General features: G+C 33.2%; 1 protein-coding gene across 1 annotated transcript in view; it reads right to left on the bottom strand.

Moving 5' to 3' along the window:
- Positions 1–8,404: 8,404 nt before the first annotated feature.
- The window catches only part of LOC149957552 (uncharacterized), a 33,755-nt gene continuing 28,718 nt past the window's right edge, over positions 8,405–13,441 (bottom strand). The window contains exon 3 of the mRNA XM_090164833.1: positions 8,405–10,299. The gene's annotated coding sequence lies outside the window, so the exon portion shown is untranslated. The remainder of the gene's footprint in view (positions 10,300–13,441) is intronic.

Consider the following 13,441-nt stretch of genomic DNA (forward strand, 5'->3'; position numbering starts at 1 on the left):
GGTTAGCGCGCGGTACTTATACAGCAGTACAGCCGAGAAATGCCGAGTATGTGAATTTGATCCTCATCTGTGGGATGCGTTCCTTTTTTGATAATGTTATCAAACAATGGTTAAGTTGTTACTTAATACCGTGATGTTTAAATTTGTATAATGTTCATTAGTAACGAGTTAACGGCTGGCGAAGGACCTCGCTCCGAAAGCTCCAAGAAAATAAATAAATAAATATTTTTAACCATGAAGTAGCAGTTCCTTTTTTTTTGACATCCACACATCGGTGTCGACCCAAGGCCTTAGACACCAACACACAATAACTGATTAATCAGGGCGAGATATGTGTAACGGCCACGCCAACGGGGGGATACGTGGGGACAGGGGTGGGGAAGTATTCCGACCACCCGTTGGGGGATTGGTGGTCGTCCTCACACGGCCATCCACAAACTCTGCCTCCCGGACGCCTGGGATTACAGGAGTGAGCCACTACTCCCGGCCGTAGCAGTTCCTTTGATATTTTTATTTTATAAGTTTAAAATTTACCATGGATCAGAAATTAAACATTTAAAATTAATACCGTGATGTTGTGTTTTATTCGGCCGTATTCTGCATGACCCCGCAAGTAAGAAGGGAAACGCCTACTTGCTTCAGCCCTACCATTCGACGAGAGCTCACTGATTTCCCTCTTCTTCCCCTCTTGCTTGGCCAATTGAAGGGCTGCTTTAGTGTGACGTATTACTTGTTTTGAATTCCTAACTTCCGGTTAAAATTTTCCGGCATTTTTAATATCATTTGTAGAGTTAATTTTGCCGAAACTGCAATAGGAGTTATTGCTGCTGTCGTGGGAATTGAAGCGATAGGCTTAGCGGAAGAAGTAGAAATTTTTAACGAAGGTAGCATGGAATTGAGAATGTTGAGCTAAGCGCATCATTGGAGAAGCAGGGGGCCTATTCTGTAAATATTCTAAATCCAATTTTCGATCGAAAACTAGATTTCGAACTTCGAGATCTCGACGAATGGTATTCGGTAAAGATTTCGAACTTCGAGATCTCGACGAATGGTATTCGGTAAAGATTTCGAATAAGCATAAATCAATACAAATTGTCGAAGTCGATCTCGACATGGTATAGGGTATCGAAATCGAATTCCCGTTCGAATGTTTACAGAATAGCCCCCCCTGTATTTCATATGTACGTTACAATCGTTGAACATAAGGTTTTAATTGGCGTTATTTTTACAGTTAAGGCTCTTTTCAACGTGTTTTGTCTAGTAACCACGAAACTGGGCTACGTTCAGTAACGCTCATCAACACATGCGGCTTTCCGGTACAAAATTATAAAATTGAAGAGATAATGGTACAATATTCTTTGTAAATTATGATTACATTATTAATTTGGAAATACAAATAGTTTTATTTGCAGATGCATACTACCGAATGAACTCTGCGCACATCAATAATACACATTCGCATGTATATTTGGGTGATATCTTTGCACGTTGGCTTAGTAGTGTCCTAACCCACCAAGGCTGGGGCTTAAAAATACGTCAATACGAATGATATTTACTGTAATGTTTTTTTTTATTTACTGTTAGGGCCGATGTGTCGATGGAATATAATTTTATCCTGCGGTCTCTTGCATAATTATTCGAACTTTGAAAAATTTCCCCCGTCCTGTTACAATTGGCAAGAATATTTTTCAATCAAGCGCACTGTAAGCTCAGTTAATTCATTAGCATTATACTTAAAGATAATATTTATTTTATCACAATTGCTTTTTACTTAAAAAAATTTCCCTACTCCAGAAGCATCATTAATCTTCCGAACGTCTCACTCTCTCTGGATGCAGTCAGATTGAAAAGGCTGATTATTATTAACAATTATCTCCTCGCATCATTACCACGCTTTATATTGCAGATTTTTCACAGAAAGCCCCTATTCAGATGTAAATACTACAAGGTACTCCTCCGTACGACACTTATGCAATAATATGTACAAGTGTTTTCTTTTAAGTGGTTCATTTATAAGTATGTCTGGATATTATCGCCACCAGTATTGTTATTTCTTGCATCAGTTTTTAGGTTGTTCCATTATTTTAAAATCAGATGAGGAAATTTTGGGAGCTAGCAAAGCAGATTAACCACGAGTGCAACTGTTTCCCATCGATTATTCTGCTTATTGTTATGAGCACTGCTTTTATGCCTCTGTAGCCCTTCACATTTGGGTTAATAAAGAGGGGAAATAGAGGCTCTCACTTCCTCCGCAGTATATCAAGAGTCTTCATCGCCCATTTTTAAACAATTGCTTAGTGCTTACGAAAATATTTCACAAAACCGAATTGAGTCAAATATTTATTTCACAAATTTCTACACATTTTCCAAACAATACTAAAAAACTTCATTTATTTTTGTGATTGGGAGAAACAACCTGTAGGGATGGCGAATGGGTGAGCAGTTATTTCCATAAATGGATTTAAGAGCCATCCCTATTTGAAAACAGTCAATTATAGCACCATAAAAGGTGTAATTATCACCGCCTACATTTGGCTGTTGGAACTGAGCTCCAGCCGCTTAGTAGCTACTGATAATACAATCACTAGTTCGCTACTCCTACAGATTCCTATTTCGATTGGCTTATAGGTGCATAATTTAATATGGCCTACAGGTTCATATTTCTTGCTAGAATTTAATTCCATAAAGTAAACGAACTAAAGAATATTCGTCACTTATTAGTAACTTCATGAAGCTCTTCTTTCGTTTTTCTCAAGCAACTGTGTGGTCAAAGTTGGCAGTACTTTTATGTAAATTTTATTCAATAAATTGTACACTAAAGCTAAATATGTAATAAAAATATTGTAAAACATAATTATTTTTATTCTGTTTTAATTTCAAATAAGATTCAGATTACTATGAAAGGCTATTTTTAATTATTATTACTGGTGTTCTAAAGTTAATGAAATATAAAGTAGATGGCATTGTTTTAGGGCTATTACTTTTTGGTTTGTAAGAAGATGGCATTACAGAAGTTTTGAATAAAAAATGAAAAATAGATGGCATTGCAAATTATCTTCCCTTAAATAACACTAGATGACACTGTACGCTTAATTTTGGAGTAGAGGGCGTTTTAACGTTATTTGCGGAACATGGGTCATCAAGAGTCACGTCATATTAGTGACGTCACTGCAGCCGTTCAATTGGCCAAGCAAGAGGGGAAGAAGAGGGAAATCAGTGAGCTCTCGACGAATGGTAGCGCCGAAATAAGAAGGCGTTCCCCTTCTTACTTGCGGGGGGCATGCAGAATACGGCCGATTATGATTAATATAGTGATAACGTTTTCGTTTTTTCTATTTGCTACTGTTAAAGATTGTTTTTAAATTTAATATTATTACTTACAGTTATGGTTATTATTCATTGGTTTTTCTACAAAAATCATTTCGTTTTACTTTTGTTAATTTTTTACTATTAAATCGAAAGTATCCAGGAAACTTGAATTTGACATTTAATGAATTTTTAAATTTGTATTTAATACTCGTCATTCAATCAGAAGCATTAAAAGCAGCGTTTCGTGGGAGTGTGTTGACAAGTGAATTGCATTTTTTTTACAGCTGCAGCTTCTGTTATTTCTTATTTTTTCATTGCTTTTATTTTGGCAGTCTTGAGACGCGTAAGAACAGAACGAGGGGCTAACCACTCTTAGAAAGTCTGTACATCGGATTACGCTTAGATTAGCACTGCCAAAGGCAGGGACTTTGAAGATTACGCGTAATCCCATTAGTACAGTCAAAGGTACGGCTCTGTACACCGATTACGCGGAGTGCTCAGCCCCTCGGAACAGAAAACCAAGGTCAAGGATTTTTTTAGAGTTGAAATTTTCCTAGCGACACAGTGTCTGTGCCGTTGGCTTCTGTTTTGTTTTTTACGCACAGTTGGATTTTCTGAAATTGTTCGATAGAAACAATTTGTGAAATTTCGTTTTTTTTATATATATTTTCTGATATTAAGTATGGCGGCACCAATTTTCACAAAATCGACGCCGTGAAAACTACAACCGGGGACAGTTAAACGTTCCTGGCCTGCCAAACAATGAAATATTTCAGTAAAAAGGTTATTGCAATGTTGAAAAAAAATTAGGTCAACTTTCAAGGATATAAATGATTATCATAGAATTTGTTTAATTTAATTCCCTGACTTTTTACAAATTCTTAAAATTACCTGCCTGACTTTTTAGGTCCATTTTAAACTCCCTGGATTTCCCTGTTTTCATTGTCGTGTGGCAACCCTGTATTTATTTCTACTTCGGGAGAGTGGCTGTTTATGACGATTTTCGTGCCTGTGGGAAATTGGACCACATAATGTCCGCTGTCTCAACAGTCATGGCACTAAATGGGTTAGAGTGTGCAATAACTGGTGTAACCCATAAGGGCGGTGGCGCACTGGGAGATGTTAGCTCTGATCAAATGGTCCTATCTCCACCTCCGACTTCCGTCAGGTTTGGGCTGGATACTGACCTACGGTTCAGGCTAACAGAGAGGGTCCAGGCAAACTGGCCGCCTTGGCGGATTGGGTAGCCTGCTGTGGGGCGGCGAGCCTCCATATGCGGGCACGGCGGTCCTGTGTCCCGGCCTTTTGGGGCCCACCGGGATCTCCGGATCCAGCTGTGCTGGGTTACTTGGGCTGCTGTGTGCTCGTCGTTCTCCTTTAGGAGCTCTCTCCAAAGAGTTTGACTCCTTACCTACGTAGGTAGGGTGTCGGCTGGAGTTGCTATAGCATCCACTCTTAATCCCACTGCTGTGTGCGAAGTGGGGATTGGTCCACCCATTGCTGCACCTTCTGCGGGGTTGAGTGGCTTGCGTCAAAAGTGCGACCATCAGTAGTGGGGTTCTGCTACCCATGCTGGATTTGTCACCTGTCCGGGCTAGGTGGACGCTGGCGTAGGGCACTATGATGATCGGCCTCCGGTGGTATGGTCTCTGTTACTAGGTACACCGGGCTATAAATTCTGACACACTGTCTCAACAGTCATTATCTCTAAATCTAAATATATACATTCTTGTGACAGTCGTATTTAAAAAGATGGCGAATTTATCTCAAATGTTCATGAAATGGTAGTATACCTTTTTTGTATTTTTATAAGTCAGTTTAATTTTTGGAACTATCATTCCTGATGATTGTTGGTAGTTAACGTAACTAGTTCAATCAACTTTAAGCCTTGACATTTTTACATAACGTTTCGGACCGTGTATAAACTATACATTATAGTAATGATTATTTATGAATATATTAAACATATCCATGCAGACATACAAAATTTCAACGGAATTAAACATTTACCATGGTAGTACATTGATGGAATAGTAAGGTTAAAACAGAGTCTAGCAGTACTTTTGTCCAACCATCGAATAGCATCGTCGTGTACTCAGCTTCACTCAAAAACTTAAAGAAGCCATCCAAAGTGTTGCCGATAATTACCATGTTCGCACGGAGAAGCTAGGGTAACCTAGGGGGGGTTAGCTCACCCTCCCAGGTGAATAGCGGTGACCGTTCGGACGAGGAATTTTTCTCTCCGTTTTCCCAGAATTTTGAAACTCCGGAAACCGTTCGCACGTTCTTTTTCTGCACCGATTTTACAACACACAGCTATTTCGATTTTCTGGTGCTCTAATCACGATATTATCTTTAATCGTGATTAAATCGGATTTAATCAATATTATCATGATTAATTCGGATTTAATCAATATAATCATGATTAAAACGGATGTAATCAATATAATCATGAATAAATTGGATTTAATCATATGAGGGGTGCGTCGTTGATCAAGGAAGTGGACTTCCCTGGAGCCATTGCTTATGTCAATAGATTCACTATTGAAAGATAATAATGTATTATTTATTACCATTTTATTATAATTAAAAAAGGGCAGGTTTGGATGCGTTATATAATCAAAGTAAACTAATTAAATCAAGATAATCGCTATTTAATCATTCAATCAAGATCAAGATCTAATCAAAATAATCACGATTTAATCATTCAATCAAGATCAAGATCTAATCAAAATAATCACGATTTAATCATTCAATTAATTAAGATCAAGATCTAATAAAAATAATGACGATTAAATTATTCGAAACAGTTCAATCATTTTAATCACGATCTAATCTTTAATCATGATTAAATCAGATTTACTCAAAGAAGGTACCATAAAGCGTTCGCATGTGCATAAGTTCTCGGAACTGGACTTCCCGTAATCCGTCAATTATTGGTATCTCACCCCCCTAGGTGATCAGAAAACCGGAGGCGAACATCTTCGAGGTCCGCCTCCGGTTTTTTCGTCCGTCTTTTCGCCGAGCGTTCGGACAGTAAAAATGCTCACCTAGGAGGGTTATTTGACCCTCCTAGGTTACCCTAGCTTCTCCGTGCGTTTTAAGGAAACGTCCGAATAGACCTATTATCTAAAATCTAATATTTTGGAGTTTGCTTTGCGTATGGCTCCATAATTTGGGAGAAATTCCTGTAGATTAATAATATCCAGGGACGTGATAAGAATATCCAGCGATGTATTGGAAATATCGAGGGACTATAAGAAAAATATCGAGGGACTAAGTGAAAAATATCCAGGGATGTTATAATAAATATCAAGGGACGTTATGATAAAAAACCGGGGACGTATTGAAAATATCCAGGGACGCTTTCAAAATATCAAGGAACAGTATGATAAAAAACCGGGGACGTATTGAAAATATCCAGGGACGCTTTCAAAATATCAAGGAACAGTATGATAAATAACCGGGACGTATTGAAAATATCCAGGGACGTTTTAAACATATCAAGGGACATTATGATAAATAACCGGGGACGTATTGAAAATATCCAGGGACGTTTTAAAAATATCTAGGGACTATGTGAAAAATATCCAGAGATGTTATAATAAATATCAGGGGACGTTATGATAAATAACCCGGGACGTATTGAAAATATTCGGGGACGTATTGAAAATATTCGGAGACGTTTTTAAAAATATCAAGGGACGTTATGATAAATAACCGGGAACGTACTGAAAATATCCAGAGACGTTATATTAAATATCAAGGGACGTTATGATAAATATCAAGATACGATATAATAAATATCAAGGCTCGTTATGATAAATAACAGGGGACGGATTGAAAATATTCGTGGATGTTTTAAAAATATCAAGGGACGTTATGATAAATAACCGGGGAAGTATTGAATATATTCAGAGACGATATAATAAATATCAACGGACGTTGTGATAAATAACCGGGGACGTATTGAATATATTCAGAAACGTTATAATAAATATCAAGGGACGTTTTGATAAATAACCGGGGACGTTTTGGAAATATAAAGGGACGTTTTGAAAATAACAAGTGACGTTATGATAAATAACCGGGGACGTACTGAAAATAACCAGAGACGTTATAATAAATATCAAGGGACGTTATGATAAATAACAGGGGACGTTATGATAAATAACAGGGGACGTATTGAAAATATTCGTGGATGTTTTAAAAATATCAAAGGACGTTATGATAAATAACCGGGGACGTACTGAAAATATCAAGATACGATATAATAAATATCAAGGGTCGTTATGATAAATAACAGGGGACGGATTGAAAATATTCGTGGATGTTTTAAAAATATCAAGGGACGTTATGATAAATAACCGGGGAAGTATTGAATATATTCAGAGACGTTATAATAAATATCAACGGACGTTGTGATAAATAACCGGGGACGTATTGAATATATTCAGAAACGTTATAATAAATATCAAGGGACGTTTTGATAAATATCAAGGGACGTTATGATAAATAACAGGGGACGTATTGAAAATATTCGGGGACGTTTTAAATATATCAAGGGACGTTATGATAAATAACCGGGGACGTACTGAAAATATCAAGAGACGTTATAATAAATATCAAGGGACGTTATGATAAATAACAGGGGACGTATTGAAAATATTAGTGGACGTTATAATAAATATCAAGGGACGTTATGATAAATAACCGGGGACGTACTGAAAATATCAAGAGACGTTATAATCAATATCAAGGGACGTTATGATAAATAACAGGGGACGTATTGAAAATATTAGTGGACGTTATAATAAATATCAAGGGACGTTATGATAAATAACCGGGGACGTATTGAAAATATTCGGGGACGTTTTAAAAATATCAAGGGACTTTATAATAAATAACTGGGGACGTATTGGAAATATAAAGGGACGTTATGATTAATAACCGGGGACGTATTGAAAATATTCAGGGATGTCATGATATATAACACATTAAGGGATATTTTGTCAATGCTATTAAACGTTACCATGAACATACAAAAAATTGGTCATGATCTTTAATTTTAGCCAAAGAAATATTGAGACACGAATTCAAAGTTAATTTTTATTTTTTATTTTGAGTAGTTTTTGTTTCATAATGACTGGAGAGAAACAGAATCAAATCAACACCGAAGTAATAAAAAGCACAACATTTCGTGACAATGATAATCAAATTACATACAGAAAAAGAGACTACAATGACGTCATTTTTGTTATTAATATCATGAGTCAATTCCAGAACACACAACTGACGAAGGAAGGCATTCAATTACGTAATCCCTTTTCCATTTTCATTTTGCAAGTTACGATGAGATCAATTATTAGCTGATACTCGAAAATTATTATCTGAATACACTATTTTCAATCATTTAAATAAATATGTTAATATTTTTAGAATTCTTTTATATCTACACTATATACAGGGAAATAAACGTTTAGAGGTTTTAATTTTTTCTCATTATTCAGAAGTTTACTAACTTACGTATTATTCACAAATCAGGTTTACGATATATTGGTTTTCACATAATGATTACTTTTCCAATTGCTTGAATTTTCTATGTTGTATTAAACATATTTATAAGTACGGAAATGCTACCTTAATTAAGGTATTAGATAACTTCAAAATATATGTAAAGATTGGTATTACCTTTAATTTTTAAAGGCTTTTTGCACAAATTATATTACAAAAATTGAGGCTTTAAATTATAAATTTTATAATATTTTTTGAAAATTTAAGATAATTACTTTAAATAACTAATTTTTATTTGTTTTAACACGAATGTCAATACACACGGAACTAAGGTAAATTTAAAAGAACGCATCCACGTTTTGACGTTGCCTTCGTTAGTTTTAAAGTTACTGTTACTCTGTTCGATTTACCAAATTCTAAAAATTAGTCGTAGTTACACAGCTAAAACATAATGCAAATTTCAAGCAGATTTTCTTCGAACCTTCCTTTTACCATAGCTGCCAGAAAAAAAACTGATGTTTTTAATTTAGAACAGCGCGAAAGGAATTTGCACATGTTACAATATTTTCTATTATTTGTATTAATATAAATGCCAATTAACCTTTCCATTTTACATAGCGCCACTTAGCTGTGAACACGAGAAGTTCATTAGTTGCTGAATTTAAAAATATTGTCTGCAGACGAAAATCCAGCAGATAATGAACTTCTAACGTCAGCCACTATGTGGCGCAATGTAAAATTAAAAGGCTAATTTATGGATAGATCAAAAACTATCGTAGCCCGGTCACGTAATTATCACATTGGCTGCGTCAAAACAGATAACAATCGAATGCGTTTTAATATTCTGGAATTTTACTAAACGTACGTTATTAAGTACAATTTTTTCCTCATGTCTTCAATTTGGAACTAATCTGAAACCGCCACGTTATGGAACACAATTAAGCGACGAATCTGAATAAGTTAAATGATATAGTTAAATAAGAAAATTAAATTAAAACGCGGTTATTATTTTACAGATCAGCGTTGAAAACTTCACGAGGAGGTTCCTTTACTTAAAATTAATTTGTTTTAAAAAACATTTTCTTCTTTCTTAAAGAAAATATTATAAAAATATAAATTTAAGGAAATACGTTATTTCTCTCGAATTATTGATTTGATTTTTTTTAAATAAAAATGACTTTCGAACACGCGCAATCTGTGCGAAAAATGACCGACCACAGAGCGCGTGCTGTCACGCGAAACTAACGATTTACTATTTATATTATATATTTAGTTATTTACCGATCTCAAATATGCGCGAACTGCAGGAGTTCGTTGTGTCAAAATCTAACATCTATTATTTTTTATATTATTATTATTATTAATATTAATTAATTTATAATTTGTATAACCGACACTATTTTCTTTTCACGGTTTAGTTTAGTTTAGTTCGATTTTGGGTGTTCCAGAGCAAAAGACACATTCAGGAACCAAATTCTGCAAAAGAAAAAAATTCAATTTATTAAAATTAAATACGATTGTATATATTTAAATATTATCAGAAACATGAACGGTTACGTGTACAAACCAAATCATTTATTCGGGCAAGAATATTAATTTTCGATATTGAAAAAATACAATAACCAATCAATCAGTGTTTCCATAATTTAGTCAGATTGAAATTTCCTTGACTTTTATTTAAGTCAAAATATGTAAATTAATAAGCTTTTCATCTTCAAAAATGTTTTGGGTTCAAATTAATTTTTCCCTATTTACCACGGATTTTGTACCATTTCTTAAAATTTCTCGGCTTGTGTAGAAAATTTTGATAATTGGAAATCAGTCAGTTAACCAATCAGCATTGATATAACTAACCCATGGTCCATACAATTATTGACAAACTGATTTCCCCAATTTTTAATTAAAAATAATTACCCTAATTTTTAATTAAAAATATTTCCCTAATTTTAATTAAAAATATTTCCCTAATTTTTAATTAAAAATATTTCCCTAAGTTTTAATTAAAAATATATAATAAAAATATATATCAATTTTTATTAAATATGCAAATCTAACGAAGTTTTTACTTTTCCCTCATAATTACTAACGCATATTGAACTTGCAAACTCGCTAAGCCTTTTTAACTGATAATATTTCCCTTATTTTTAATTAAAAATATTTCCCTAATTTTAATTAAAAATATTTCCCTAATTTTAATTAAAAATATTTCCCTAATTTTAATTAAAAATATTTCGATAATTTTAATTAAAAATATTTCCCTAATTTTAATTAAAAATATTTCCCTAATTTTTAACTGATAATATTTCACTGATTTTTAAATGATATTTAACTGATAATATTTCACTGATTTTTAAATGATAATATTTAACTGATAATATTTCCCTTATTTGCAACTGATAATATTTCCCTGATTTTCAAATTTGTCCACTTTCCCCGATTTGTCCACTGATATTTCCTTGATATTCAACTGATATTTCCCCGATTTGTCCCCAAATATTTCCTTGATTTTCATCTGATATTTCCCCGATTTGTTAACTGATATTTCCCCGATTCGTCCCGGTGTAAGGGAACCTAATGTTTTAAGTTAACCTCATTAAAAACTAACTAAGGTTTAATCTTATTATATCGCCAAGTCTTACCCAGTGCTAACTTTACCACTATTTTCTTGAAGAGGTTACTCATTTCACGAAGGAAATTTAAACTTAATTGGTTCTATATGATTATAATTAAAAGAAGCATTAAAGTTAATTCTTTAATAAGAATTAGTTTAATTATTGATGTAATTTGGTACTTTTTGGAGCAAACTTTCTGAACCCTCTTCAGTTTTCAATTCAATTTCAATTTTTTCAATTCAATTATTTTATTAATTAATGTCTGTATCAACCTCGCAACCCCGAAAATCAAATTTATATTTAGGGGATGGTCACTCGTACACCCGTTCATTTATGAACGAAGTTTCAGCGATTTCGCACAATTTTTCTGTGATTTTCTGAACATAAAATTCTTTGAATGTAATAGCGATACGTAATTAATGTCCACAAAGGATATTTAAATGTCATAAGAAACTTTAAAACGGATATTGTAATACGTGAGCGCATCCGGTCAGGTGTCGAAAGCGTTGTGTTTAGCCTCGGGTGTCAATTTCTGAACAGAAAGGGCTAGACATCCCTTTACAGGAGGATGAGGATGAGCCTCCGGGGACAATTAAAACACCTGTGAAAGGATATTTAAAAGAGTAGAAGATACCTTTAAAAATGTCGCGCATTTGCTATCTCCCCATCCCTAATTACGATGTGGCCGTGACCTTGGTCTGGCGATGGATGGATAAGGGGGAAAATTGATTGTTCTCGAACTCCGGCGTCGTCGAGCCAGTCGGTCGCGAAGAGGGGCCTCTTTCGAATCTAATGACGGGGGTTTCCATTGAGGGGATGCTGATGACTAAAAGCTTAAAAGCGAAAGTGATGATACATTTCATATTTAAAGCGAGTGACCAAATTTTGAAATGTGGGTTTCTTTATCAAGCATAAAATTTTTATTTATGATTTTAAGTTCCAAAACTTTTAAGTTAAAAAAAGGTTTTAAATTTGAAGTTGCTTATAGACGTAAAATGTAAAAATACACCGTTTTAAATTTTATTTTTAATTTAAAATAAAACTTTTTACTTTCAATTTAAAATAAAACTTTTTACTTTTAATTTAAAATAAAACTTTTTACTTTCAATTTAAAACCAAAATATTAACTTTCAATTTAAAACCAAAATATTAACTTTCAATTTAAAACCAAAATATTAACTTTCAATTTAAAACCAAAATATTAACTTTCAATTTAAAACCAAAATATTAACTTTCAATTTAAAACCAAAATATTAACTTTCAATTTAAAACCAAAATATTAACTTTCAATTTAAAACCAAAATATTAACTTTCAATTTAAAACCAAAATATTAACTTTCAATTTAAAACCAAAATATTAACTTTCAATTTAAAACCAAAATATTAACTTTCAATTTAAAACCAAAATATTAACTTTCAATTTAAAACCAAAATATTAACTTTCAATTTAAAACCCAAAATATTAACTTTCAATTTAAAACCCAAAATATTAACTTTCAATTTAAAACCAAAATATTAACTTTCAATTTAAAACCAAAATATTAACTTTCAATTTAAAACCAAAATATTAACTTTCAATTTAAATCTTAAATTTTACTTTCAATTTAAAACCTAAATTTTACTTTCAATTTAAAAGCTAAATTTTACTTTCAATTTAAAACCTAAATTTTACTTTCAATTTAAAACCTAAATTTTACTTTCAATTTAAAACCTAAATTTTACTTTCAATTTAAAACAAAAATTTCGTCCTAAATATTGTAGTTAAAAACGAAATTTTAAGAATTGCAGTCAAAACCAAAACCAATTTTAGGTGTAAAATCAACAATGAAGATCAGATAGCAAAAAATAATTGTAAAAACTAAACGAATAATTAGTGGAACGAACAGTAGTTATACTTTGTAAATAATAAGTACCTCAAAACGTAAAATGAAAAACAAACCCTCAGAATAGAATCAATTAGGCAAAATCTAAATTGCTCGAGCTACGGACGTTTTCCTTAGCAATCC

This window comes from Leiobunum rupestre, chromosome 2, assembly GCF_980474605.1.
Source record: "Leiobunum rupestre chromosome 2, qqLeiRupe1.1.hap1, whole genome shotgun sequence".
NCBI classification, from domain to species: domain Eukaryota; kingdom Metazoa; phylum Arthropoda; class Arachnida; order Opiliones; family Sclerosomatidae; genus Leiobunum; species Leiobunum rupestre.